The 25,759-nt window shown below is 41.6% G+C and overlaps 1 protein-coding gene and 1 pseudogene across 2 annotated transcripts in view; one reads left to right on the top strand and one right to left on the bottom strand.

Moving 5' to 3' along the window:
- Positions 1 to 25,759, bottom strand: part of Pik3ca (phosphatidylinositol-4,5-bisphosphate 3-kinase catalytic subunit alpha) — a 97,466-nt gene that overhangs the window by 53,878 nt on the left and 17,829 nt on the right. The window lies entirely within an intron of this gene.
- LOC123453437 lies at positions 12,678 to 12,772 on the top strand (annotated as a pseudogene).

The following is a 25,759-nucleotide window of genomic DNA, read 5'->3' as shown; positions in this document are numbered from 1 at the left end:
TAAAATGTTCTATTAGCAGGTGGGTTAAAAATATATCTAATGTGAATAGCAGAAGAAAATGCCATGAAGAGAGAGAGAGTGTATGTGTTGTGCATGCAGAAGCCAGAGGACCTCAGCGACTTCCTAAAGAATATGGCCTACCTTCTTTGAGAGAGGGTTTCTCACTGACCTGGAGCTCACCAATTAGGTCAGGTTGGCTGGCCTGCAAGCCTCAGGTATGCTCCAGTCCCTATCTCTCCAACATATGCTACCATGCCTGGCATTTTCTTTCTTTCTTTTTTTTTTTTTTTATGGTAGGGTCTCACTCTAGCCCAGGCTGACCTGGAATTCACTATGGAGTCTCAGGGTGGCCTCGAACTCACAGCAATCCTCCTATCTCTGCCTCCCGAATGCTGGAATTAAAGGCGTGCACCACCACGCCCGGTTTTGTGCCTGGTATTTTCTGTGGGTTCTAGTAATAGAACTCAGGTCCTCATGATTGTGAGGCAAGCACTTTACTGGCTGACTATCTCCCCAGCCCTGATAAATACTTGATATTAAATTATTAAATAAATCATGCACTTAAAACTTTTATATAGTTACATAAATCATACCAAATCTTAAAACCTGAGACAGTAATTTTCTTAGTCTTTAAGATTTTTAATTTTTTGAGATATAAGGGTATAGCTCAGTGGTAGAATGCTTGCATAGCATTCCTGAGGTTCTGGATTCAATCCCACTAAAAGCAAAATAAAATAACAATAACAACAAAATGAAATGTTAATGTGTACTAGGAGAAACAAGTTTTGTAAAGTTTAAACTCAAAGAGACTAAATACTAATCCAGAGTTGGGGACATAGCTCAGTAGTCAATTGTTCATTTATCAAGTGTGAGGCCCTAGGTTCAACGCCTAGTATCCAAACAAACAACCCTCCATAGTAATCCAGGAGAAGCTACAGAAATGGGATTATAGGACAGAATTGTAAGGGAAATACAAGAGAGAATAATACTTTATAATAATATGCACATGATTTCACAGTGATCAAGAGATTCCTAGTCAATACTTCTTTTTTCATCTTCCCAGGAGAGTCAAGGCAGAGCACCACAGTTTCACATAAAATAGCACTCAGAAGTCAAGAGTATGTCAGGGAACGCCAGAAACCCCACTTACAGTTTCAGGTCAAAATGACAGCAACTGCTAAGTGATGATTTAAAAATCTAGAAACAAAAGAATGACTAATGTCAAATGAAAAATGACATGAATATTTTGCATTTGGTGTTCTAGTAGAGTATTTTGCTGAAAGTCTTTGGTCAACTTATGAACCAGCCGTCTGCACAATGGCACACACTGGCAAAATGGCAGGCAGGATTAGAAGGGCCTGCCTCTATCCAAAGCAAGAGAAATAGCTAACCAGTCATCAAGAGTCTACCTGTGACTTCAACTTTGAAATCCTGAACATTTAGGACAAATGAATAATCCAGGAACCTAAAAATAGTTCAACATACACATGCTCTTAAATTATTATTACTTAGTAGCAAAATAGACAATTTATATTAACCTAGTCCTATCCAAAGCAGGGGTGTCCAACCAGTGTTTCCACTTTAGTAGAGGACACAGGTAGGTCATTCCCCAACTCTAATGACCCCACAGGGAAGCCTATAGTTTTGAAGATTTCCTCAATCAGCAGGGTTCATTTCCTCTAGAGACTGACTTCATTTACAATGATGTCCAATTTTCTTCTGTTATGGGATAAGGACATGACTTAGTCAGGATTGGAGCTCACAGTCCAGTACTGTTTCTGCAGTTCCTCACTAGCATCTACGTACATGAAAATATGCCTGCCTCTCTGATCAACCTTATACTGCCATCATAAGCAAAGGGAAATCTGGGTGACCTACAGGTTTCTCAGTAGAACCTAGGGCCCTGTCTTTTTTATTTTCCCCCAAAATAGGGTCTCACTCTACCCCAAGCTGACCTGAAACTCATTCTGTAGTCCTAGGCTGGCTTGGAACTCATGGTCATCCTCTTATACCTCTGCCTCTTGAGTCTTGGGATCAAAGGCATGTGCCACCATGCCTCGTGGGCCCTGTCTTTTGTGCATGTAAATTTGTATTCATAGATTTTCAGCCTAGTGTTGTCCAATAAAGATAAAGCTAGTAATTTTGAAGGTACTAGGGGGTACAACATAGTCAGGCATTAGCATCCAGGCAAGCTTCATTAAAAAGGTCTCTCTGTTTGAGACTGTTTTCCTTTTTTACTAACTCAGCATTCTAAACATAACAAATTTATATGTACTATCTGTTGGAAGGCCAAAATGAACTGAGGAGAATCAGGAGTTGTCAGAAACCTCCACCATGGACTACTGATTCCAACAGAGAGACCTCTATTTCCTGAGGCCAAGTATCATAGCACTGCATTGATGATGCCTAAATTGCGGTCTCCATACTCCCAGACACAAATAATGGGAAAATTAACTATTTGTAGAATATTGTCCAAGCTGGCTGTTGCAAGGACAACGACTATTTTTCAGACGTGAAGGACAAGGTCCCATCTGTGCTCTGTGATCACAGTGGTGATACTGTCCATACTGCCAGACTAAGGAGTGGTATGAAGTGACTCTACTCACTGTTTGCAGCAGGAAAACAACATGCTGGAAAGGTAATAAAATAAAATGATTAGCTTCAAAATTGAGTATGTATGGCAATTTTATACAGGGAGAGGCCAAGTGAGTTTTGTAACAGAAACCACCACCTAATGAATTTAACCCCCCCCCAAAAAAAACCCACCAGCAAGCCAAGCCAAACCACACAAATGAAAACAAAACAACTAAAGCAAACCAAAGCAAATAAACAAACAGAAGAGACTTTGCAGTTCGCTTTACTCATCCCAAAGCAGAGTTCTTGGTGGTTTACACTGTATAGTTCAGTGTCATGAGACATGTTTCAGGGCTAGAGATGGCTCAGCAGTCAAGTGCTTCTTGCACACAAGCATGAGGACCTAAGGGGCCTGAGACCACCGGAGTTTTTGTCTTCAGATCCCACATAAAGTAGCTCAGCATGGCCATGCCTGCTTACAACCCCAGCTCCTCTGGAAGCGCAGGCCTGAGAATCGTCAGAGCCCTGCAAACTGCGTAACTGGCTCAAAACAAGCAGCAGAGAAGAGTGATGGAGCGGGAATCAGATGCTGCACCCTGACCACCACGGTGAGTGTCCCTGCACTCCCACCCTGGGCAGGCAAGAACATGAGGCACCACAGCACTTCACACACACACATACAAGCACACAAGCAAAATAAACTTTAAAAGAGGCACATTTTAGACTATAAAGGATTTTATATGCAACCAAGATTAGATTAGACACTGGGAAAAAAATCTGGCTCCACATACAGAATATCCTTGTTTATCATGTCAGTGTTTCTGTCCAGTTTTATCTTCCCTCACTTTCACTCCAGATCACAATCCCAGACTAAGTGGAACTAATTTCCTTTTTTAGAAGCTATTACTATAATATCAAAGAATCCCTTTCTCTTCAGCCCTATCTACTGATATACTACTTTCTTACAAAAAGATATACACACAGAGTTTCCTAAAAGCTTTTTATGCCAATACCTTATTATGTATTCTGCCTCTCCATTCCATATGCCAAATTTATTAGTCATAATTTTATTCCCCAGTTTTTACTTGATAACGAAAATCTCATAAAAGAGCTACTTGTAAGAGTGTTCTATGGGCTTGTGTCATGGCTGCAGAGACTAAAAGCTTCTTTTTTCAGGTGGTGGTGACCAAAACTCACCAAAATGCTGAAAAGAGACAGTGGAGTGTTCAGCCCTCAGTGAGACATCTCTATCACATCCTCCAAGGCTCAGGGACTATTGTAAAAGAGGGTGCAGAAGGAACATAAGAGCTAAAGGAAGGGGAGGAGTGCTTTGCAGTAGTGTCTCGCAGACACAAAGTAACTGCAGTATCCACAAGCTCACAGTGACTGATGCTGCCACACCTGCAAACAGAAGGAAAAGCAGTAGCAAGTAGCAGAGAGACCAGCAAGGAAGAAGAAGGGAGTCAACGGCAGGAGGAATTCAGGAAGAGAAAAAGGGAGGCTGGTGGAAAGGGATTATGATCATGGTATATTGTCTACATATATGGAAGCTGTCAATAAAATGTTTTTCTTCAAATTATATTCCAATAAATATTAATTATTATATTATCTGTATAGTAATATTTCCCATGTTTACCTATAATAACAACAGATGGAAAGCATAACTTATAATTGAAACTGGATTTTAGTCTTTTTATGGGGGGGGGTTGTGTGTCTCTCTCTAGCCCAGACAGAATTCGCCTTGTAGTCTTGGGGTGGCCTTGAACTCATGAGGCTTCTCCTAGCTCTGCCTCCCTAGAGCTGGGATTAAAGGTGTGTACCACCATACCTGATTTTGAAACTGGATTTTTTTTTTAACTGGATTTTAAGAACTACTTTTTTTTTTCATTTTTTTTTTGTTGTTGTTGTTCATTTTTTATTTATTTATTTGAGAGCGACAGACATAGGGAGAAAGACAGATAGAGGGAGAGAGAGAGAATGGGCGCGCCAGGGCTTCCAGCCTCTGCAAACGAACTCCAGATGTGTGCGCCCCCTTGTGCATCTGGCTAACGTGGGACCTGGGGAACCGAGCCTCGAACCGGGGTGCTTAGGCTTCACAGGCAAGCGCTTAACCGCTAAGCCATCTCTCCAGCCCAAGAACTACTTTTTTGTTAAGATATGTTGGTACATTCCAGCCCTTTGGAGACTGAGGCAGGAGGATCACAAGTTTGAAAAAAACCTGGGCAGCAAGTAAGATCCTGTCTTGAAACACAAAATAAAACAGAACAAAAACACAATTAAAAAGATATTGAGGGCTGGAGAGATGGCTTAGCGGTTAAGCACTTGTCTGTGAAACCTAAGGACCCCGGTTTGAGGATCGATTCCCCAGGACCCATGTTAGCCAGAAGCACAAGGGGGCACATGCATCTGTAGTTCGTTTGCGGTGGCTGGAGGCCCTGGCATGTGCCCATTCTCTCTCTCTCTTTCTTTTTTTTTTTTTATTTTTTTTGTTTATTTATTTATTGGAGAGTGACAGAGAGAGAAAGAGGCAGATAGATAGAGAACGGGCACGCCAGGGCCTCCAGCCACTGCAAACGAAACTCCAGATGCATGTGCCTCCTTGTGCATCTGGCTAACGTGGGTCCTGGGGAATCGAGCCTCAAACCGGGGTCCTTAGGCTTCACAGGCAAGTGCTTAACAGCTAAGCCATCTCTCCAGCCCCTTTCTCTCTCTTTCTATCTGCCTCGTTCTCTGTCGCTCTCAAGTAAATAAATAAAAATAACAACAAAAAAAAAAATTTAGAAAAAAAAAAGATATTGAGAGCCAGGTGTGGTGGTGCATGCCTTTAATCCCAGCACTCAGCACTCAGGGAGGTAGAGGTAGAAGTAGAAGGATCACCATGAGTTAGGCCACCCTGAGACTACATAGTTAATTCCAGGTCAGCTTGAGCTAGAATGAGACCCTACCTCGAAAGACAAAATGAAACAAACAAGCAAGCAAAGATATTGAATAGTATCATATCTTGACTTAATTGTTGCCATCTGCCCTGTTTCCTGGTAATAACAGCAGATTACTACACCAGTAATGAGTAAAAACTCCAGTACAAGCAATCAATGACTAACATGAATAGTAATTTATCCTCCTTCACTATTTGATCTTTGGTAAAAAGGCATTTCATTAAAGCTAACCTTCAGGGAATGGAGGTAGCTGGCAAGCAATGTAGCAAAGAGCTCCCAGAAGCGCAACTGGAGAAAGGAAGTTTGACTTTAGCACAAGCACCATGTAGCCAAGATGTGATGATGAGTTCTATGAATGATAGCAACACCAATGTGAAGTCTCATAAGGACAGCTTTTACAATCCATCTTTGTAGACAATGCACTGTGAGCAAGGCACTCCAGAGTATATGCAAGCTTGGGAGAGAGATGAACTGAAGAACTTTACCCTTTCACACATTTACTGCTTATTTACACTTATTTACAATCCTTATTTAGCAGTTAAGGCACTTGAGCCTGCAAAGCCAAAGGACCCAGGTTCAATTCCCCAGTACCCACATAAAGCCAGATGCACAAGGTGGCACATGCATCTGGAGTTCATTTGCAGTGGCTAGAGGCCCTGGGGTGCTCTATCTGCCACTCTCTCTCTCAAATAAATAAAATTATAAAAGAAAATAAGTACAATGTACCAAATATCTTAGAAATTATAGACACTTCACCTTAACAGAATGAAAATTATGAACTAAAAATGGGTGTCACTGTATAAGTATCATGAGTCATTCATATATATATATATGTATGTATGTATGTATATGTATTTTTTTAAACTCATTTATTTATTTATTTTGGTTTTTCAAGGTAGGATCTCACTCTAGCTCAGGCTGACCTGGAATTCACTATGTAGTCTCAGGGTGGCATCAACCTCTCAGCTATCCTCCTATCTCTGCCTCCTGAGTGCTGTAAAGGCGTGTGCCACCACACCCAATGAATATTTTCTTTTTTACTCACAAGATGCTTTATGCATCCTTGACTGGCCAAAGAATGTACGTAAACATGATTCAGAATTCAGCAAGTTGGAGTTCTTTCGTATGAAATCTGTCAACAGGTTATTTAGCAGAGATCACTGCTATTATGCCACGAGCTTGACATATTAAAATAAGGCACAGAAAGAGATGTAAGAAAGTTTGCAAAGAGGAACTCTGCAGGGTAAAGTTAGGCCTTCATTAGGCGGTGGCTAAAGAGGAACCTCTGGAAATGCAAGGAAGGCAAAGCTTCAAGTGAAGAGGTAGGGGTCAGCCGCTGGCATGCAGAGAGGTGGGGAGGGACCTCAGCAGAGCCTTTATGACAGGTATCTCGATGGGATGAGAACTCTGCAAGTGCATCAGTGACAGCCAGAAAGAGAACATGATTCTGCTTTAATAACAAGATTAAAGACCCGAACAGGAAGCTGGGCGTGGTGGTACATGCCTTTAATACCAGCACAAGGTAGGAGGATTGCCACCCTGAGACTCCATAGTGAATTCCAGATCAGCCTGGGCTATACTGAGTGAGACCCTACCTCGAAAAACCAAAAGACCAGACAAGCTTTCACCTTTATCAGTTCATACTAATGATCTCTATCATTTGATAGTTGCTTTATGGGCTATGTGATTATCATTTGCATAATTTCCTGCCAGTTTTGAGGCACATAGGAAACAGGTACAGAAAAACAACAACATTATTTCCACTAACAATAATGAAAGTTAGAATCTGCCTTCTGGGGCTTGACTTAAAAACAACAATGACAAGCCAAGATATGGTAGGGGAAGCCTTTAATCCTAGCATTTGGGAGACAGAGGTAGGAATTCAAGGCCAGCCTGAGACTACATGAATTCCAGGTCAGCTTGGGCTAACTGAGAGACCCTATCTTAGAAAACAAAATAAAACAAACAAAAAACCCAATGATAACAGAGCATGTGCCGCCAAGGCTCATGACTGGATTTGATCCCCAGTATAGCGCACAAAACAAAGCAACAACAAAAAGAAATTTACCTCTGACCTCTCACAATGATGAAGACTTTTTAAAAATAAAATTATAGATCCCGTTTTTAATGTATAATTCTACCAAGTATAGTAATTAATTTATTCATTTTTGGTTCAAGTCTCTCCTAGAACCAGCCAACTGAAATGTGCTCAGCTCCTTTGTTGTAACTGGCTTTACAATATCCCAAATCACCTATCTACACGTAATATTAACACTAAAATCCACATGACATTTCCGTACTTAAGACTGTACTTTAGTTTCCACAAAAGCAAAATTCTGAGAAGAGCATGAGTCATTATCACCAGGAGATAAAAAGTAAAGTTTGTTTGGTCAGAATATGAATCTCATTATTGAAATCAGTACTTTGGCCTAGAAGTTCCTTTTCTGAATAAAAGGAACAGAATGTTTCTCCATTCGCACACTCTGAAACTAGCAGAACTGTCCATCTGTCTGTTTTTACTACTCTGCATATCTGGTGTGTGGTGACAGCAAAATGACCTTTAGTCCAACTATTTTCAGTATTGCTCTTTTGTTCTGTCCTGTCAGGATGTCCCTTTCCCAAGACAAGAGTCTGTCTTTCCTCCTTATTTGAATATTTATTACAAAGTAATTGCAATATGCAGAGAACTTCTAACAGCTGGTCAAAAAAGCTCCCCCCCCCCACACACACTGGGAGTGCAGTTGATAATGTAGCTTTGAGGTACAGTGAGTGTTCCACATATGGTACATTCTGGGTTCAATTCCAGAGTATCCAAACAAAATTCTATTTATTTGTTTACGAGAGAGAGAGAGAGAGAGAGAGAGAGAGAGAGAGAGAGAACAATAATGGGTGTGCCAAGGTCTCCCGCCACTGCAAACACTGGATGCATGCGCCACCTTATCCATTTGGCTTATGTGGGTCCTAGGGAATTGAGTCTGGGTCTTTTGGCTTTGCAGGCAAGCACCTTAACCATTAAGCCATCTCTCCAACCCCAGTAACATTTTTAATTTATGAAAGTTTTTTTAATATTTTTTTTGTTTATTTTTATTTATTTATTTGATAGTGACAGAGAGAGAAAGAGGCAGACAGGGAGAGGAGAGAGAGAATGGGTACGCCAGGGCTTCCAGCCACTGCAAACGAACTCCAGACGCATGCGCCCCCTTGTGCATCTGGCAAACGTGGGTCCTGGGGAATTGAGCCTTGAACCCGGGTCCTTAGGCTTCACAGGGAAGCGCTTAACCACTACGCCATCTCTCCAGCCCATGAAAGTGTTTTTAAGATAAAATGTAGGATTTGATTCCCCAGGACCCACGTAAGCCAGGTGCACAAAATGGCGCATGCATCCAGAGTTCGTTTGCAGTGACTAAAGACCCTGGCACACCCATTCTCTCCTCCTCTCTCTTTCTCAAATAGATAAATAGATAAATATTTTTAAGTTTCTTTCATTTAATGATGCAAAACAGGAATGCTGAGTTGATATACATCCATACATAACCTTTCTCTCATATTCCCAACTCAGACTAGAGACTCCAGAGGAACTGCTGTGAGCGTTTTATGGAACACACCCACAACATTAAGTATTTCCACTGTTGACTCAAGTCCCTTTCTTCTCTTCTACTCTTAAAACATCTTCATTATATTGATTGATGAGAATGAACCACAGGGTGGCTGAGGTGTCCAAGGTCAGCACAACTTTCAACCACTTAGGTTTGGCATTCGATGGCTCTGGCATGTAGAACTTTGATTGTGCAGAAGAGCCGCACCGCTTGTGACCCGCGTGGGGGCCAGCAGTCACAAGGGGTGCAGTACCATGGAAGGCACCATCTTGTTGGTTGGGCTCCCAATAAAAATATTTTTCAAGAAAAGTTACTGAAGTAAGGAAATACTGTTATAAATGAAAATAAAAGCTAAGGTTCCCTCCCAATTTCCTCAGCAAAAGCCAAAATACTCTGATATGTGTAATGGATTCATATTTTTGTTTTGCCTTCTTACTCAATGTAGGTGTTCTTTTGACTTCACCACTCTCATTTCTAACATACAATCTTAAGCATTTTCAGCTCTTTGCTTACTTCCCATGAAGTCACCCTCAAATCCCTAGTTTTGTGTTGGAGAATGAGCCCAGAGCTTCATGCATGCCTACCTAGGGGAGTACTCTACCATTGAGCAGCATCCCCATTTCCATCACTGTTTTTTTTCTTAATATTTATTTATTTAAGATAGAGAGAAAGCGAGGGAGGGGGAAGAAAATGGACATGCCAGGGTCTCTAGCCACTACAAACAACACATTCCAGACACATGTACCACCTTGCGCAGCTGGCTTATGTGGTTACTGGGGATTCGAACCTGGATCCTTAGGTTTCATAGGCAAGCACCTTAACTGCTAAGCCATCTCTCCAGCTGCCCCCCATCACTAGTTTTTAATGCTTCCTACCTCTATTTGGCCTTTAAGCTTTGTTCTATGAAGCACTAATTGGCCCGTCTCTAATTCAACAGCATTCTTTAAGCAAATGCTCTCAACAAGACACTGCCATTTGAAGGAAAGGGAGGGTGATGGAAAACAAAGCTGGACAATATTGTATAGCCAGAGACCCAGTTTTTCTCATCTTACAGACTACAGAACAAAATGTGGAAACTACAGGAGAAAGCATGCACGTGTGTGTGTGTGTGTGTGTGTGTGTGTGTGTGTGTGTGTGTGTTCCCGTGTGTGTATAAGAAAGAGAAAGAGAGAGATGAGTAATTTCTAACGGGCCAACAAGGGCATCACGTGCTCAATGGGCAAGATGACTATAAGGCAAAAAGCCCTCAAAGGACACAGGATTCATTCTCCTCCCTGGTTCATTTCCCAGAGTGCCACTAGAGCTGGCTACCTAAAACATGTATCTAATTACACCATTACTCAACTGAGGCATTTACAGAGCACAGCTCTGATCCAAAGCCTCATCAGCCACTTCACACTCTGCCCTTCCTCTCTTCTCACACCCTGCTCTAATTTTACTGGGTCACCCTTTTCCCTTTAGTTCTGTCTTTGTAAACAGACTCCATCTTTCTTTCTCTATTCCCAACTGCTGCTATGTCAGTCATGCTCATCCTTTATGTTCAGCAAAGGACTTCTCCAAAGTCCCTTCCCAGCCTCATTAAACTTGGCTTGCTTCAGATGAACTGCAGAAATGCTCTGCTACACTCAAAAGCAAAGATCAAAGCAAACTTGCTGGTGTTCTCACTGAGAACCCTCTGATCACTAACAACTTAGGGACAACCGACTTCTTTCAGGATATTGTCCTAGCCAGGTTATATTTCCACATATCAACTGCTCATATCTTAGCCTGTTAAGTTTGCTGTCTTCTGACAGTCTTTCAGATTGGTGCAACCACAGCAACAGGACGCAAGGATACACGTTTCTATTAGTCAAGAGCACCTCCTCATGCTCTTTTCCAATTAACTTCTCTGTGTCTCCAGACACATTTTGGTTTCTGTAATTATAGTTTTGCTGATTCTTAACTTAATGTTGAGTCATAGACTTTTGTGTCTGGTTTCTTTTGCTTAACATAATGTTTTTGATGTTCTTTCACATTTTAATTTCTGTGGTATTGGGATCACATTCGTGGTCTTGAGTCATCAGTAGCTGCCCCCCCCCTTTCCAAGGTAGGGTTTCACTCTAGTGCAGGCTGACCTGGAATTCACTATGTACTTTTAGGGCGGCCTGGAATTCACGGTGATCCTCCTACCTCTGCCTCCCCAAGTGCTGGGATTAAAGGCGTGTGCCACTATGCCTAACAGTCGCTTTTTTGAATCACTCAATAGTATTTGTAGACTACACAAGACTTGTTCATCCATTCTCCAGTTGCATCCAGGGACTATATTCACAGCATTTGTTGTGAATATGCATTCCTATGGCAATATTGTTAGTGGCCGTATACTTTTATCCCTCTTGATACTTGAGAAGCAAAATATTAGGTTACAAGATGTACAGATGTGTTAATATTTTTTAGAAGGATTCTTACCCTTTAAAAGGACCCTGATTCAGAACATATATAGCCTTCTGGAGAATCTTGTTCCAGCTGTGTAAGCTATTGCATCTAGCTAGCATGGTGACTGCATTTTCAATTATTTATTTATTTATTTATTTATTTATTTATTTATTTGAGAGCAACAGACACAGAGAGAAAGACAGATAGAGGGAGAGAGAGAATGGGCGCGCCAGGGCTTCCAGCCTCTGCAAACGAACTCCAGACACGTGCGCCCCCTTGTGCATCTGGCTAACGTGGGACCTGGGGAACCGAGCCTCGAACCGGGGTCCTTAGGCTTCACAGGCAAGCGCTTAACCGCTAAGCCATCTCTCCAGCCCTTTTTTAAATATTTTTTTCCAATTTTTATTTATTTATTTATTTGAAAGCAACAGACACAGAGAGAAAGACAGATAGAGGGAGAGAGAGAATGGGTGACTGCATTTTCTAGGGCTCTATTCTTTCAGCCAGCTGCTTTGGATGTTGGAGAACATAGTTGAGACCAGTTATAGTGCAGTTTTCAGAATTTTTTTTTTTTTTTTTTTTTGTGAAGCAGATTTGGACTTTTCTGAGAAAAGGTTTCCATAAAGATTTAAGCATGTATTAAGGGAAAGGAGAGACCTGTAAGAGTCCAGCAGTGCATGCTCAGAGTAGAGTGGGCTTCTCAAGAGAGAACTGCCCAATCGAGGGTCTTTACTACCTTTCCTGTCCAAGGCTTCACTAGACTGATGACATGCTTGACAAGACTAAGCGAGACAGCAATCACTCTGGACTTGTTGGTCAGGCATTTGTGTGGGAGGTGAAGGAATGGAACTATGTGCAACAGAAATTCAAGAGTATGGGCATATAGATACACATATACATACACACATCCACACAAGGCAGATTATGTCCTTGTTCTTTTATCATGTACCATAACATTAATATAACTGCTTCAGTGTTGTTAAATACACTTTAAAATGTATAAATCATCACTGGGCAAGGTGGCACATGCCTTTAATCCCAGCACTTAGGAGGCCAAGACAGAAGGAGTGCCATGAGTTCAAGGCCACCCTGAAGCTACAGAGTGAATTCTAGCTCAGCCTGGGCTTTAGAGGGAACCTACCTCCAAAAAACCAAACAAGTGCTCGCTTCAGCAGCATATATACTAAAATTGGAATGATATAGGAAGATTAGCGCAAGGATGACAAGCAAATTCGTGCTGTGTTCCATATCTAAAAAAACAAACAAACAATACATAAATAAAACATAAAACATGAGATATCAGAAAAAAAATAAGCATCCCTCAACAAAGTGCGTTACCCATGGGAGAGGAAAGAATGACTGCATTTTGATTGTACACAGGAGAGATGTCAGCTATAACTATGACTTTGGTTATTTTATTTTATTTTTTTGAGGTAGGGCCTCACTCTAGCCTAGGCTGATCTGAAATTCACTGTGTAGTCTGAGAGTGGCCTTGAACTCATGGCGATCCTCCTACCTCTGCCTCCCAAGTGCTGGGATTAAAGGGGTGTGCCACCACTCCAGCTTTGTTATGTTTTTATTTGGAGAGTAAGTATTACAGAGATGTATTTGTTTGCTAAGTTGACAAGCAGCAGACTTATGATGGTACCAAAAGTATAGTCCTTACTGTGATTACTTGACCATATGTTTCAGAAATGTTTGGCAGCGCTTTGTGGGAGAACTTTGGAAAAGCCCAAGAATGCTGTAACAGAACTTAATGGATAGTTCTGTTGGGCACTCAGAAGACCAGAATGCTGAAAGGACAGAGAAGACTACTCAGAAAGTTTTGGATGGAAATAAGTATTCTACTGAGTACCAGAATAAAGGTCACTAAGGTTACATGCTAGTAAAGAACTTTTGTCTATGACCCAAGACTTTGAGAAAGGCTGAACTTAAAGTAACACACTAATATAAGGTGGAGGAAATTTCAAAGCAGCCTAGCATTCAGGCTGTTAAATGGGTCTTGCTAGCTGCTTTTAACCAGGTTGATGATAACAATTAGGAGTACAAAGGAGGATATGATAGGCTAAAATACTATAGCTTATCCAGAAAATGAGCACAAATAAGTTAGGAATAAAGGAAAGAATGCCTTCTGAGATCAATACACTAAACAGAAGCCAAATGTGTTGCACACGGACAGCTGACCACATCTCGAGAATCAGCCAGACCACATCCATCCCCAGTATCAAGTGCATGAAAGTGTAAACACAGCTGAAAGGTGCTCTGAGAATACAGCACTGACAGTTACAGGCCCATGAGACTTTCACTGAGTCTTCAAAGGAAGACCTGTAAAACCAAGAGAAACGTAAGGGCACAGAACACACAGTCACACTGCAAAAGATGCCACTGTGCATAGCAACGAAAGACTGAACCAATACAAGATTTAAAACAATCCAGGAAAGCACCAAATTCCATAGTCTCAGCTCAAAGTCTTGGGGTCCAATTCTACCCCTGCAGGTGGGCTGCTCACAGCCAGGGGAAATCTCCATCCCAAACTGGCAGCTTTTTTCCATATTCCTGGCTGGGGTCTCCCCAGCTCACCCTCAGGGCTCCATTGTGCCTCATGCAAGGATTGCAACAACCCTGCCTCACATAGCCCATGGTCATTTCCAAAACCCAAACCCCTGCTGAAGTCCAATAACCCTCTCCTGCATTTGTTATATACCATAATACCAGCTGGACTATTAAATTTGTCAAGGGGGGGGAGGGGATAAAGTTGACTTTGAAGAACAGGACATTCCTCCAGCACTCAGATTCCTTACTTTTAAAATGGTCTGCATTCTTCCTGCTATCTCAATCTCAGTGGTTGTAATCTCTCAAACAGTTGCAGCTGAATGGCAACAATTTCAACTCAATGTTTCCATTTCTTTCGGTCCCACATCCATCTGCTCACACTAGTTCATTTCAATGCATTGCAACCCTGTATAAGTTCTCAGGACAGAGACAAGCAGAATGCAGCAAGCCTCTCACAAAAACTGCTTCTAGCTGGGTGTAATGACGCACATCTTTAATCCCAGCACTTGGGAGGCACAGGTAGGAGGATCACCATGAGTTTGAGGCCACCCTGAGACTAAATAGTAAATTCCAGGTCAGCCTGAACTAGAGTTGAAAAACAAAAACAAAACTGCTTCTAAGCCAGTCCCAACAAAGTTCTTTCTTGCCCTCAAATCAAAATCCATAGTACATTCAGGTCTTTCAACTCTAATCAAAATAGTCCATAAACTTCTGCCTTCAGCACTGCAAGGCATCTAAGAGACCAAGGCTTCAAATCCTTCCACATTCTGCATGCAAATCAGTTCCAAAAGGCCAAACACCACACAGTCAGGTTTCTAGCAGCAACAATCCCATTCCTGGTACCCATTTTCTGTTGCAGTTACTAACCCCCCCCCCCCCCCCCCCCCCCGCTCAAGGTAGGGTCTTGCTCTAGCCCAGGCTGACATGGAATTCACTATGTACTCTCAGGGTGGCCTCGAACTTACAGCAATCCTCCTACCTCTGCCTCCTGAGCGCTGGGATTAAAGGCATGCACCACCATGCCTGGCCCTACAGTTACTTTTTTGTTGCTGGACAAACACTTCATCAGAAGCAGCTTGGAGGAAAGGGCTCATTTTGGCTTATAGACTCCAAGGCAAGTTCCATGACGACATGAGCAGAGGCTGACCATCACCTCCTGACCAACAACAGATGTATAACATCAGGAGAGCGTACCAAACACTGGCGAGGGGAAGCTGGCTATAAAACACATAAGCCCACCCCCATCAACACACCTCTTTCAGAAAGGCTCCATTCCCAAACTGCCACCAGCTGGGCATCTGACATTCAGAACGCATGAGTTTATGGGGGACACCTAATTCAAACCACCACACTAAGCAGATATGATGGGGCTGTGTATCTTGGAAGAAACCAAAGCCACAATTGACACCCCAGGATATGAAATAAACTACTAAGGATAACTTAGGCAGTAAGCAGATCCATCCCAAAAAAGAGCACAAATGGGCTGCTCTTAGCAAGGTTGTAAGGGTGGGTATGCCCAAACCTGCTGGAGTGCACATCCTGATGACAATTAGATCTAGGACAGGTGGCTACAGGATGAACGTTGGCCTTCATGGATTTCAGTCTTGCTTTTTGGTCCCATTCTTCCTTTCTGTACCCCCATTCCTTCCTTTGAAAATGGGAACATTTATCCTGTGCCACTACATCTTGGACTTAACTTAGCTTTGAGTCGACAGGCTCGAGCTAAGGAGTATACTTTGAGGCTCAGAAGAAACATTGAATTGGGACATGTGAACAATTATGGAACTACTAAGGACTACTGGAGATGGACTAAATACATTTCCTATTATGCAATACATTAGAGTTGGGGTTCATGGTTTTTTTTTTTTTTTGAGGTAGGGTCTCATTCTAGCCCAGGCTGACCTGGAATTCACCATGTAGTCTCAGGGTGGCCTTGAATTCATGGCAATTCTCCTACCTCTGCCTCCCAAGTGCTGGGATTAAAAGCATGTGCCACCACACGCAGCTTGGGGTCATGATTTAAGGTTGTATATTTATACAGAGTTGACAAGGGGTAGGACTGTGATAATCTTTTCAATTTGTATGTGTATGAATGCGCATGCTATGACACACATGTGCAGGTCAGAACACAACCTTGGGGTGCTTGTCTTTTCCTTCCACTTTCTTTTTTATCTTTCATTTTCTACCTTTGTCATCTTTCTTTCTTATTCTCTTTCTTTTATTTGTTTTGTTTCCTAAGGCAGAGTCTCATTCTAGCCCAGGCTGACCTGGAACTCATTCCCTAGCTCAGGAACTCACAGCAATCCTCCTACCTCAGCCTCCCAAGTGCTGGGATTAAAAGTGTGAGCTACCACACCTGGATTACTTTCTTTTTAAAGACAGGGTCTCTTAGGATATTTTGTTGTTGTGTGTACCAGTTTAACTGGACCATGAGCTTCTGGATTCCCCTGGCTCTGTGGGACAGTGCTCTCTTTTGCTGTTGTTTTGGTTTTTTGCAGTAGGGTCTCACTCTAGCTCAAATTGACCTGGAATTCACTCTATAGTCTCAGGGTGACCTTGAACTCACAGCGATCCTCCTACCTCTGTCTCTCAAGTGCTAGGATTAAAGGCATGTGCCACCACTCCTGGCTAGTATTCTTTTCAATGGCTATTTCAAATATAATGTAAAAGGTTGCACATCTGATTGCTACTGGATATAGTAGTATTGTGCAGATAACAATTAGGTTGAGCTAGCTGATTGCTTTAGACTTTTGGATGTTGTTTTTATGTCTACTTATTCTATCAACTGCTGAGAAAACATTAGAATTTCTAACTATAAATAAAGAATTACCCACTTCTTTTAAACCTAGCTCTCGCTGTTACATGCATTCTGTGCCTCTGTTAAGTAATACACATTTAGAGTTCTTATAGTTTTCTTCTGTTTCTCTGTAATTCTGAAATGTTGCTCTTTGTCTCTGCAGTGCTCTCTGCTTTGCTGATATTTATGGAGCTACTCCAGTACAAGGGTGCTTGCTTCCTGAAGAAGGGAGTCACCAGATGTCTCCCACACTGTCAAGAATGAGAGATGCACTTATTTTGATAATGAAAAATACAAAAGGGTACAGACTCAAAAGATATTTAAAATAATGTCCTGGTATTAACCACAGATTTGCAGACTTACGGGAAAATATAAATGGGCAGAAAGGAGAGACATAAATAGATATGGAAAGTGAAATTTGTAAATAACACTTCATCTTCATTTTCTTATGTTTTTTCTTTCTCTTTGCATGAATATTGCTCTCATGGAGAGCCTGACAACCTGCACCAGTGGGACAGCATCAGACACTGAGGACACTCAAAATGTATCACAGCAGAAATTCAGAAGTTGCTGAGAGCTCAACATTAAAGTAGACTTATAACGTACCCGCCAAGGCTCAGGGAATATTGTGGAAAAGGGGGTGGAAAGACTGTAAGAGCCACAGCGTGGGAAAGAAGATCCAGAATTATTACCCCCCCCACACTCACAGTGACTGACTGCTGCTCTCATAACTCATAACTCCACGGTGAATGCCAGTAACCCCATTGAGGAGGGCCCTCAGTGGAATGGGGGCAGGGAGGAAGGGAATGGGAACACATTATTTGTCAAAACAGCAAACTTTCTAATTAATTAAAAAAAAAGAAACAGGACTTGGGAGGCAGAGGTAGGAGGATTGCCATGAGTTCAAGGCCACCCTAAAATAACATAGTGAATTCCAGGTTAGCCTGAGCTAGAATGAGACCCTCCCTCGAAAAACCAAAATAATAATAATAATAATAATCATCATCATCATCATCATCATCATCATCATCATCAAGGGGCTAGAGATATAGTTCAGTGGTTAAGGCATTTGACCATAAAGCCTACTGACCCAGGTTCAATTTCCAGTACCCACATAAAGCCAGATGCACAAAATGGTGCATGCATCTAGAGTTCATGTGAAGCAGCTGGAGGCCTTGGTGTACTCATTCTCTCTGTCTCTATTCTATTTCTGTTTGCAAACAAATAGTTTTTAAATTTTTTGTTCATTTTTATTTATTTATTTGAGATTGACAAGAGAGAGAGAAGAAGAGGCAGAGAGAGAGAAACAAAGAATGGGCTGGTCCCTGCAAACAAATTCCAGATGTGTGCGCCCCCTTGTGCATCTGGCTAACGTGGGTTCTGGGGAATCGAGCCTCGAACCGGGTTCCTTAGCTAAGTTTCACAGGCAAGCGCTTAACCTCTAAGCCATCTTTCCATGCCATAAGTATTCTTTAAAGGTTAATACAGCTGAGCATAGTAGCATATATCTTTAATCCCAGCACACAGGAGGCAGAGGAAGGAGGATTATTGTGAGTTCAAGGCCAGCTTGAGACTATATGGTGCATTTTAAGTTATTTTTAGATAGGAAGATAAAAATTCAGACATTAATTCTTCCATATGTGACTTACACATTTGATATAGTTTCTACAAAATACCAATGTGACTGTTCTTTTTGTGTAAGACTAAGCACACTATCTCTGGTGATTAAAAAAAAATGCAGAAGCCAGGCATGGTGGCACACGCCTTTAATTCCAGCATTCAGGCAGACGCAGGAGGATCGCTGTGAGTTTGAGGACAGCCTGAAATTACATAGTGAATTCCAGGTCAGCTTGGACTAGAGTGAAATCATACCTCAAAACAACAAAAAGATATCAGAACACAACTTGGCTGGAAGAGATGGCTTAGTGGTTAAAGCACTTGCCTACAAAGCATAAGGACGGAGGGTTGAGTCCCAGGACCCACATAAGCAGATGCACAAAGTGGTGCATGCATCTGGAATTTGTTTGCAGGCTGAAGGCCCTGGCATGCCCACTCTCTTTCTCTCTCTGCCCCCCCCCCCCCATCTCTTTCTCAAACAAGTAAGTTTAAAAAAAAAAAACAAACTGGGGCTGAAAACATGGCTCAGTGGCTAAGGTGTTTGCCTGCAAAGCCAATTCCCTGGTACTCACATAAAGCCAGATACTGGCGCATGTATCTGGAGTTAATTTGCAACGGCTGGAGACCCTGGTGCTCTTTTTCTTCTATCTCTCTCTGCTTACAAATAAATAAATATAAAATAGGGCTGGAGAGATGGCTTAGCGGTTAAGCGCTCGCCTGTGAAGCCTAAGGACCCCGGTTCGAGGCTCGGTTCCCCAGGTCCCATGTTAGCCAGATGCACAAGGGGACGCGCGCGTCTGGAGTTCGTTTGCAGAGGCTGGAAGCCCTGGCGCGCCCATTCTCTCTCTCTCTCCCTCTATCTAGCTTTCTCTCTGTCTCTGTCGCTCTCAAATAAATAAGTAAAATATTTTAAAATAAAAATAAATAAATATAAAATAATGTTCAAATTAAAGAAAATTTTAAAAAAATGTTATAGGGCACTTATAGACACACATGAAAATAAAAAAGGAAAAGCTCTGATGTGTAAAATGGTCCAGCAGGCATATATTTGTTATTCCAAAAGTTCTGAAATATAAGAAAAATGGAACAAGGAATATGAAAGAAATAAAAGGAAAACATCTGTGAGCTAGAAAGACATGTTTTAGCAGAAGTGAAAAACCATGCTACAATTAAAATCTGCTAGGAATAATTTGGCCAGGAATTCAATCTCTAGCCAACAATCATGTAGAAAAAAAATCAATAAAGATATTTCTGAACAATTAGTTTCTCAAAGTTTTACTTTCCCTGAATTCATTATAAAGCACTTAATTAAAAATGCTAAAGAAAGGTGGAAGACAAGAGACACCACCTATTACTATAGACCTGACACATGGTCACCAGCTTTGAAAATGATTCAGAAAAGGCAATCTCAAATAGTTCTACATCAATCATAAGACAGTATTAAGACCGGGTTGGCGATAGCACAGTGTTTAGGTGCACTTCCTGCACAAACAGAAGGGCCTGAGGGAGCCTGAGTTTGAATCTCCAGAACTCATGTTAAACAGTTGGGTGTGACCACGCACACTGTAACCCAAGTACTGTAGGAGAACAGAGACCCAGGAATTGCTGGAGCTCTGGAAAACATAGTACATTCTGGGATCAGTAAGAAATTATGGCTCAAATAAGAGAGGGAGGTAGAGAGATGGAGCAAGACAATTGCTATTCCACTCAAACCACAAGTGACACTATGGGGTGTCACAGGGCGATACACCCCCTACAACACACACACACACACACACACACACACACACACACACAGGCACGTGCGTGCGCGCACAAGAGAAATAAAAAAACTAGTAAGAGCAGACAATGAAATCTGGACAGCTAAAGTATAAAATATTCAGGAAAAAGGAGCCTAAACCAAAGAGTCAGGCAGCATTGAGGACATGATGAAGAATATGGGCTTATTTTCACAAGAAGAAAAAAGGAAAGGAATTGAAAATTTTAGGGGAGAAAAAAAACCAAAAATATACAATACAATCATGCTTAAAATGAGGAAAACACAAATTTGAGCAAACATGTATAAATGAAAAAAAAAAAAAACCATGAGACCTGAGAAAAGAAATGATGAGACATGAATGGCAATTGCTAAGAATATTCTTTTTTGTTTGTTTTTTTGAGGTAGGGTCTCTATCCCAGGTTGACCTGGAACTCACTCTAGTCCCAAGCTGACCTCCAACTCAAAGTGATCCTTCTACCCCTCTTCTCAAGTGCTGGAATGAAAGCCATGCACCATCATACACCTTGCAAGAATATTCTTTTTTTTTTTTTTTTTTTTTTTGTTTTTGAAGGTAGGATCTCGTTCCAGCCCAGACTGACCTGGAATTTACTATGTAGTCTTAGGTTAGCCTCAAACTCACAGAGATCTACCTCAACCTCTTGAGTACTGGTTAAAGGAGTCAGCCACCACACACTGGCATGGGGGGGGGGGAGGAAGGGAGGAAGGGAGGGAGAGAATGGGCACACTAAGGCCTCTAGTCACTGCAGAAGAACTCCAGATGCATGTGCCACTTTGTGCACCTGGCATTATGTGGGTACTGGGGAATCAAACTCGAGTCATTAGGCTTTAAGGGCAAGTGCCTTAACTGCTGAGCCATCTCTCCAGCCAAAGAGTATTCTTTTTTTTTTTGGTTTTTTGAGGTAGGGTTTCACTTTAGCTCAGGCTGACCTGGAATTCACTATGTTGTCTCAAGGTGGCCTTGAACTCACGGTGATCCTCCTACCTCTGCCTCCCAAGTGCTGGGATTAAAGGTATGTGCCACCATGCCCGTCTAAGAATATTTTTTGTAATGGTGAACATGATTCAAAGAAAAAGTCTGGCCACATCTTACTTGTTTGCATAGTGGAAGTTTTTTTTTTCTTGCACATGTAAGGTGTGCGCATGTGTGTGTTGGATGCATGTGTCCTCACATGTAGCTAAAGGCTGACAGTAAGTGTCTTCTTCAATCGCTTCTCCACTTCATTTACTAGTGCAGGGCCCCTCACTTGAGCCCAGAGCATGCTGATTAGGCTAGACGAGGGTTCCTTGTCTCCACCTCCTGAACACTGTGGTTACAGGCAGGCCACCATGCCTGCCCAGCATGTACATGAGTACTGGGAATCTGAACTCAGGTCCTCAAGGCTCAAGCACTTTACTGACTAAGCAGTATCTTCAGCCAAAAGTGAAACATTTTTGCAAGCAAGTGCCTTTAACCTCTGAGCCATCTCCCCAGCCCCAAAATGAAACATTTTTACATAATAATATCAATGCAGGTACTATTAATTTCAGCTACTAGATCCACCTATAGTCAAAATATAAAAAGTTCAGAATGGGCAGAGCACAATGTGTAGGTTACATCCCCTGACCCAGTAAAATGGTGACTGCATATGCTTCCTGTGCCGGGGCAGAAGGAAGAGAGGACAAAGGTCCTATTACTACAGACTAACAAGGTAAAGAAATCAACATGACTGGAGATGGCCTGACAGGAAATGAAGACTCTCAAATCACAGAAGGGAGAATGGAAAAGGATAGTGAGATATTGATTAAACAGATCAACAGAGTTAAGAAACAGTAGGGGAAAATTTCATAACTGGAATACAATACTCAAAACCACTTCACCAACCTTTCATCCCAGTGGCTATTAACAGAAACAGTTTCTGTTTCTCTAAAGCTCCTATCAGATGCTGAGTGTACATTTAGCTTAGTGCTGGGGTGAATTATAGATATTTGCTTTTTATAAAAATCTTTTCAGGCACTGAAGAACTCTGGAAATCTCAGGGTTTTTTTTTTGTTTTTTGTTTTTTTTTTTTTTTAGTTTGAGTTTATTTCAGAATATGGTACCAAAACTTCCATTTTTTCCTCGGTTTTAGTTCCAGAAATATTGGCAGAAAAAGTAAAAAGCTGACAGCTGGGTACAAAGATATTACAAGATGACTCTAATTATCTAAAATGTTTCTTTTAAAAGAACAGTTGCTACTATTTCACTGCTAACATTTGGTTTGACCTATAGCTTCACATATTCCATGGCATACTAGAACTGAACTCTGCAGCTGGCCGTTCAACTCCATCAACACCTCAAGAACCAAGAAAGGTTATGCACATCTGGACTTCAGAAACTGGGCTTTGAAAGATGTGAAGGAAGGGCACTTGGGCACATCTGGACATAGAGCCTTTTGCCCTAATTACTGCAGAATTAAGTGTTTCCTATGTAGGGTTAGCTTGATATAATTAAACAAGGATCTGTGGACACCCCAGTAGGCACTACAACATGCTTTCTACAAAGGACACAAATGCCTAGTCCAAAGCACAGCATGAAAAGTGAGAGGCGAATGACTTCTCCATCCAGCAGTCAGTTTTTTGCAGGGAGAACAAGCATTGTTTTTGTATTGGGGGGGGGGATTTCAAGGTAGGGTCTCAGTCTAGCTCAGGCTTACATGGAATTCACTATGTAGTCTCAGAGTGGCCTCAACTCATGGTGATCCTCCTACCTCTGCCTACTAAGTGCTGGGATTAAATGTGTGCACCACCATGCCCTGAAGCATTGTTTTACATAGTGAGAACATGGTGAGGATGTTTATTAACACCCCCCCCATTTCAAACACAACTGAAGATTCACTAGAGGTGAGCCCACAAAGGGAGTCCTTTTCTATAATAGTGTTTTCTGAAAAGACTAAGACCAGAAAAGCAGCCAGACATCTTGAGTGTGCATCCTATACTTGGGAGATCCGTGTTATCAGTAACTAGAAGCAAATGCTTTCTCCAGAGCTCATTTTCCTCCCTAAAACTTGGGATGCTCACCAGCACCGCCTTCCTCACTCGACTGAGTTGTATGACAAACATTTACTCTGTGGTTACTGTGCATCAGGCCGACTACAGGTCTGAAGAAAAGCGCTATCCCCAAGCTCTGGGTCAAGCGAAGATGTGCAAATACCCAAGTGACATTCAGCTCATGCATGTTGTAAGTAGCAGGGCCTATGGAAATACAGGTGGGCAGACTTTTCATGAAAGCCTCCAGGAATCTTACATGGCTTCAGTGCAAGTTAAACCAGTACAAGGTCAGCAAGCCCTTGAAAAAGAGTAGTTACACGAGAAAGGTATCCAAGTGGCAGGAACACAAATCCAGGAGGACCTAGACAAGATTGTGATTGCTTAGTAGTTAAGATGGAGAGTTGCTCGATAAGGTGAAATATAGAAAATGATTACACAAAGGTGGGCATGGTCCCAGCACTTGGGAGGAAGAGGCAGGGGGATTGATGTGAGTTTGAGGCCACCCTGAGACTACATAGTGAATTCCAGGTCAGCCTGGGCTATAGGGAGACTCTACCTCCAAAAAGAAAAAAAAAAAATGATTAGACAAACGTGGGCTGATGGCAGTTAGTGAAGAGAATGAAGTAACTGAGACTGCACTTCATCCTAAACTCTCTATCCTGGGGCCATGTATGTGAGATCTTATCATGAACCGAAGACTTGTTAGAATTCATGGTCCCAGGCCTTTGGATCTACAGAATTCAAATTCCTAGGGCAATGGAATTTGATTTTTTTTGTTTTGTTTTGCTTTTGTTTTTGTTTTGTGAGGTAAGGTCTCACTAGTCCAGGCTGAGTTGGAATTCTTTATGTAATCTCAGGGTGGCCTTGAACTCACAGCAATCCTACTACCTCTGCCTCCCAAGTGCTGAGATTAAAGGTGTGCACCACCATGCCTGGTGGGAATTTGAATTTTAAAAGTGCCATGGGGGGCTGGAAAGATGGTTTAGCAGTTAAGGTGCTTGCCTGCGAAACTTAGGGACCCAGGTTTGATTCTCCAGGTCCCATGTAAGCCAAATGTATATGGTGGCACATGCATCTAGAGTTCATTTGCAGTGGCTAGAGGCCCTGGCATGCCCATTTTTTTCCCTCTCTTTCTCTTTAATAAATAAAAAATAAAATCTTTAGTAAATAAATAAAAGTGCCCTATGGCTGGAGAGATGGCTTAGCCATTAAGAGCTTGCCTGCAAAACCTAAGGATCCAAGTTCGATTCCCCAGACCCCAAGTAAGCCAGATGCACATGGTGGCGCATGCATCTGGAGTTCATATGCAGTGGCTGGAGGCCCTAGTGTGCCGTGCCTGTTCTCTTTCTCATAAACAAATTAAAAAAAATTAAAGTGCCCAACATAGATGAGATTATGATAAAGATGTGAAGACTTTAGTAAATATAATAAAATATTTCAAATAAATGAAGCAAAGTTTCCTCAATGTGTCCCCTAAATCCCAGTGTGAGGAGCAGCTACAGGAGCTTGGAATTACTAAAGTTTAGCCAGAGCCACTTCACATTTTATGACCCTCCCTGCAACTGTGTGGAAGTAGTAGTATTCTCTCCCTGGCTCTCTTGCATAAACCTTATTGCAACAGCACATTCATGAATTTCTACCCATTATTTGCACATGTTGATAACCTTGCTTGCAGTGTGAAAAGTAATAAAGAGGAGAGTTAGAAGTAGTGGGTGAGATAACTTGGTGACACAGAAAAGAAGTAAACTGAGGTGGTAATTATGAGAAAAGATGGGGAAGAATTAAGAGACATTTCCAAGAAACAACACCTAAAGTTTGGTGATAAGTTGAATTCAACAGGGTTAATGTGACCAGATTTTTAACTTAGACAAGAATGGTCATTAAGTTAGTGCAGGAAAAGATAACATAAGAGATGTGAAAACAAGAATGGAAAAGATAACACGAGAAATGCGGAAATAAGACCAAAGTATGTCAGTACCATTGATAGGGATCCTTTTTATAGGGCTTGCTCCCACTTCCTTTCTTAACTTACATGTGGAAAATATGTGTATTTCTTTCAGTATAAGATCAATTCATGCACATTATAGAAATTCATTCACTTCAAATATTGACTTTAGTGCTCATTATGAACATAGGACTCTGTTGTAATAGAACATAGTACATATGAAGAAAAATGTAAAAATTGTGCATAAGGCAGTAATTATTTGTATTTTTGCATTCCAGGAGCCTTTTACATAGCTGTTCTCATATAATGCACATACATCAAAATTTTGCTTCACTCTTTTTTTTTTTCTTTTGAGATAAGTTCTCATGTAGCACAGACTGGCCTTGAATATGACATCGAACTTCTGGAGTGCTGGTATTATAAGCATGTGTTAGGGATCAAACTCTGGGCTTCATGAATGCTAGGTAGAAACTAAACTACACAATGAGCAAGATCTTCAACCTGCTTTATCCAATTTAAAAAAAATTTCCTCAAATTACTCTG

Source organism: Jaculus jaculus, chromosome 11 (assembly GCF_020740685.1).
Source record: "Jaculus jaculus isolate mJacJac1 chromosome 11, mJacJac1.mat.Y.cur, whole genome shotgun sequence".
Lineage (NCBI taxonomy): Eukaryota > Metazoa > Chordata > Mammalia > Rodentia > Dipodidae > Jaculus > Jaculus jaculus.
This window is presented reverse-complemented; position numbering and strand designations above follow the sequence as displayed.